We start from the raw sequence: 5,644 nt of genomic DNA on the forward strand, positions 1-5,644 counted from the left end.
GCACGAGACTAAGAGTTCTAAAAGAAATTTAATAAAAAAATAAAGAGACCAAGGTAAACTGGTATAAAATTTTATCAAAAAGAAAAATAGAAAAGGAAATGTATAGTTCGACTTAAGAACTCTTAACAATTATACTTTTGCAAAAAAAAAAAATTCGGCATAGTTGGAACACGTCAACACTTCTTACCCTTTTTTGTGTTATTCAATGCAGAATTGAGATTCATAAATCATTAGCAGTTTCCAATTGAGTTTATCTGACTTCTCACCACTAGAAATAAATCGATGGAGGATCCGTTACCAAAATTTATTTCTTTTACTTTGCTTTTTTTCACGGCATATCAACCATTTCTTGGGTTATTTAACATCGAATTAATATTCATCCAGAAATAACATATAGATATTCTTTTATCGAATAACTGTTATCATGGGAAATTGAAAACAGAGTTTGTTTTGCTCATTTCTCGAATTTAGGACTTTATCTGATTTCGATTCCTTTCAGGATTTGTTTGGTAAGTTTAATAATCTTGATGGTTTATATTACTTTCTTCTTGTATTGCAAACGTCGCAATACCGCTCTGGTGTAATTAAAAGGTCGCAAAACCGCTCTGGTTCTTTCAGTTCGACGCAACACCGCTCTGATGCTCTCTTTTTCCTCTTCCAGCTTCTGCTGGTTTCACTCTTTTTAAAATGGCGGGCTCAATGTTTTAGCCAATCGAATCCCGCGTGACACAGCAAGAAGTAGCAGCACCAGATACACCGAGAGAGAGGGAGAAAAGAAGGGGAGACAAAGAGAAGAAAATACACGAATTAGAGGGGGGAAAGGAGGGGATGGAGAGAGTAGAAAGACACTAATAGTGGGGAAAAAGGAAGAGGAGGTAAATAGAGAAAAAGGAAAATAAAATCTCTACAGTAGTTATATATATATATATATATATATATATATATATATCAATTTACATTTCATATATATATATATATATATATATATCAATTTACATTTCATATATATATTTATCAATTTACATTTCAAATATATGTATATATATATATATATATATATATATATATATATATATATAGTCTAAGGAAGTTGTAAGTATTTTATATTAACAAAAATTATAAAAAAATTAAAGAAATGCAGTTAAAATTTATTGGTATACTAAGTTTAACATATCACAGATTTAGCACTTGCATAAACTGATATACTGCTAGAAAATTCACAATAACATTTTAAATAATGCTAATTTTTTAAACGACTGTCAATAAGAATTTTAAGAATCATTTTCAATGTTCTGTGCAATGATCTGATTCCCGTTGACTGCGAGGGAAGGAATATTACAGTATTTGTTTTTACCATAATGAAGACGGGGATCACAATGATCTAAAATTTGTAAGTGTATTTTATGCAATGGTAATGGTGAGACGTCGTGACTAAGAAAAAAAATGGTCGCTAAATGTGGGAAAATTGTGCGACTCGAGAAACTCATGAGCCAATCCTAAAACCCAAATTATTATTGAAAACAAAAAACAAAAAACAAAAAAACAACAAATTAACAAACAAACAAATAAAAACTATAAATCTCAACTTACTCTATGTAGTTTCCCCCCTTTTTTTCTAAATTATGTGTAGCGAAAACACGAAATAACGAATGGCCTTTTTATCTATCAAAGAAATTTTTAAAAAATCAAAAAAGAACAAATATGTCTGAGTGGGACAGTCTACCTGATATAGTAAAAATGAATATTGGGATAGTTCGCTCGGGCAATTTAGCATTTGCAGTATAAACAACAAAATGAAACAAAAATTGTCGAAAGCAAATATATAACAAATAAATGTTACCAAAGGCAAGATAAGTTACTCTTCTACCACTTAGAGAAGTGTTTTAACTTATTTGAAAGCGTTTACTCCGAGACACAAGTAATATTGAGTGCTTAACTTAGAACAAAAACAAAATGGCTGACATGTGACGGTCATCTTGGGAGACTCGATAATCGCTCAAAATCAAAAATTAAAAAAAAATACTGATAGAAACCCACGGCACAATCTCGTTGACAGAGCGGTTATAATTAGATCATCAAAGTTAAGGAACGTTGAGCCGGTTCAGTACCAGTGACTATTTATGACTATTTGGTAATCGCAGACACTTAATGTAAGAGGATGCTGCCATCTCCCTGCAAGAATTGCAGAAAACCTCACATCGTCATCTCTCCTAACAGCAATATACATATGATTGGGGACCGCTTGTGATTTAAATATTCCCTTGACACTGCCACCTTCGAAGGAAGCCGGTTCCATCCGCCTAAGGTGAATGTTGTTGGCTTGCTGTCTAGAAATCAACTCAATAAAATATTACGATGACATTAATTAGGTGAGGTTTCATCAGCATTTTATTCAATTTTTATTTTTTCATCGATTATTGAGACCACCAAGAAATAGAAGATTTCTAGCAGGTATACCTAAATTAATAGAATTTGTTAGTACCAATAGACGGGTTTTAGTGGCTTTATTTCTAAATTGAAAATGGCGTAATGTAAACATGTTATAAGAGATTAACAGCTTCTCTTCCAATTTTCGGATTTTTAATCATGTCAAAACGCATTTTATTTCCTTTTGATGGATTGATTGTTGCTATTTCGTTTGGTGAGTTAAAGGCAAAATAGCTTCACTGATTGATATAATAATTAAGTGATTGATTTTATGCTACGAAACAGATACTGTCAAGAATTGTAAATGCCAACTGAACTAAAGGAATAAATTATAAGATGGTCAACATGAATTTTGGAATATAGACCTTTATCATTTATTATATATATATGTGTGTGTGTGTGTGTGTGTGTGTGTGTGTGTGTGTGTTTTGAGAAAAATAGAAAAATCGAATGAAATTATTAAAATAATCAACGTTTCGTCCCTATTTCCGAGGACATCTTCAGGATATTGAAGTAAAAATGCAAGAAAAGAAAAAATCATAGACCATACGAAAAAGTGAACAGTTTTTGAATCCTACCCATGTCGGGAAGGACAAACATATGTGTGCGTATGGGAAGGTTGGGTTGTTCAATGTCTATATATACACTTTTTAAAAAATGCGTTAAATGAATATGTACATTTTTTTTCTCTAAACTTATTCATTTTGTTGAAATATTTAAGGAAAAACGGTTAACCAGGATCTGTTTTGATATTTTGTTCTTTGATTATTATTTTCCCTATGCTAGGGGCTAAATGGTAAAAGCCCTTTATTTGCGTAATAGTATTAGTGTTTAATATTAGTGCTGATTATAAAAGTCTTCTTTTAGCTCTATCTATCACGTATTTTATAATTTTCGTATGATCTAAATTAAATGAGTGATCGTGTTCTGCACAATGGCAAGAGTGCATTTAGGGCTTTACCATTCCTTATATCTCTTCTGTGTTCGTATATATATATATATATATATATATATATATATATATATATATATATATAGAGAGAGAGAGAGAGAGAGAGAGAGAGAGAGGGGGGGGAAGAGAAAGTGTATGTGTGTGTGCGTGTGTGTGTGAGAGAGAGAAAGAGAGAGAGAGAGAGGGAGAGAACAAGGAGAGATAAAGACAGAGAGACAACCGAATACGGTCTAAGAAAGACAAAGAAGACAGATAGACTTACACACACACACACACACACACACACACACACACACACACATACACATATATATATATATATATATATATATATATATATATATATATATAAATATATATATACTAGAAGGTAGACCCAACGTTGGCCGGGGATTTATTGATGATCAACGAATATTTCACATACCGATATATTGATTGTCTTCTCTATTTGGAGACCCATCGCTGTGCAACTGAAAGACTCACATGCTTTTCGCAGTGACTTGGTTCACAATACATCGTAGTCAACATTGCACTGTAGAGAACCTACTTTTGATTTTATGAAATTATTTTTATATATAATAGCTTGAATTAAACTTTTAAATGCAAAAATTAAGTATCATACTTCAATTGTGCTCAAAACATGCACAGTCATTTCGAACGCACCCCTGTCATATCAAAGAACCTACTGTTGATTTTATATGTCTTGCCTTGCTGGTTACGCGGTGATAGTAGTTTGAATAATTTTAAAATGAAAAAAAAAATCAAGTATCATGGTAAAATTGTGCTTTAAGCAGAAACATTTATTTTTGACGCGCTCCTGTCATATATAAGAACCTTCTGTTTTTTTTTATATGTCGAACCTTTCGGCTTTTGTGGTAATAAAACTTTTGCAGTGTACTTATGATGTAAGACTGTGTAAGGTGTTAACTTTGGTCAAAATCGCCTGTTCCTTCTTTCATCGGATTATTTCGATTATCGATTATCGATACTTATCGAAAACATTCCGATACAAAACCTAAGAGCCTTGCCAAGCACATAAAGGACCTTCATGTGAAATTTCATAAAAATCAGCCCAACCGTTTTCGAGTCCCTAGGGAACGAACTCTCACATCCACACACACTCACACACACACACACACACACACACACATACACACACACACACACAAAGTTTCTTTTATATAATAGTAGAGATAGAGATATATGCGTATGCATGTGTATGTATTAATCTATAGTCAGACTCATGCGCACACATGGTTGCAACATTCGTACGCGTGATTCAAAATATGAATTCGATAATTAATTCAAGTGTTTGTTCTGGAGATTGTCCAAATCTTAAACTCTTTTTTGGTGCAGAAATGGCAAATTACTGACATACGTATAGTGTACTGTTTGCACGAACATCGGCACCAAAACACACTTGAACTTACAAACGTACTTTAGCACACGCATCCAATGTTTTATTAAACCAAGAATAAATCCGGGGTTGTTGGCGTTCGTTCAATTGCGTTTATTTCGTAAAATTGTCGAGATTGCACCTCTTTTAAATGGAGGGTCACGTGGAGCGGGGTGGTTGTTGCAATCTATCTGAGTGGCAGTGAACTGCGGAAATACTTGCGCCAGCATTTTGATTGTAAGGGTCAAAATCGCTGAATCGTTTTGTCCACTGCATTATGGCGACATGTTATGCTTGATTTATATTTTCTATATTGACACGAGGTGTCGCTTCTAGTGTAAGACTTAGTAATCTCGTTATAAAAAAACGGAGATCCTATCTTTTTTGCATTCGACTTCCAAAGCTATTTGATATCTTCAACAAGCTCTCTGTCTAAGCCTGGCTTTTTAAAATCCTGGCGTTTTTCGTTGATTTTGTTTTTAATTTTTTTTGTGTCTGTGTAGGGGGTAGGTTATTCAAGGCGTGGTCAATGAAATGTCATCGAAGCATCAAAGTTCTTTCTTTTTACTTCTGCTTGCAAAAGTAACAAATCGTTAATGTTATAGATCCTAACACCGTGCTTACCTAGCAAATTGAAAACTCTTTTAACCATTTGTGCATTCAGGTCCCTAATGATGAGAACTCTGATGCCCGGAAAACTCGTCCTCGGAAAACTTGTACCAGGAAAACTCGTCCATTTTTGCTAGGTAGGAAAACTGGTCCATTACTGATTAAATATCGATTGAAAACACACTTTATGACCGTTCTTGATGTCGGAATTTATCTTGCTTCCAGATAAATTCGACGCTAAAGTAACTAGGCTGAAAAAA

Source organism: Euprymna scolopes, chromosome 11 (assembly GCF_053919585.1).
Source record: "Euprymna scolopes isolate OS-2025 chromosome 11, ASM5391958v1, whole genome shotgun sequence".
Taxonomy (NCBI): Eukaryota; Metazoa; Mollusca; class Cephalopoda; order Sepiida; family Sepiolidae; genus Euprymna; species Euprymna scolopes.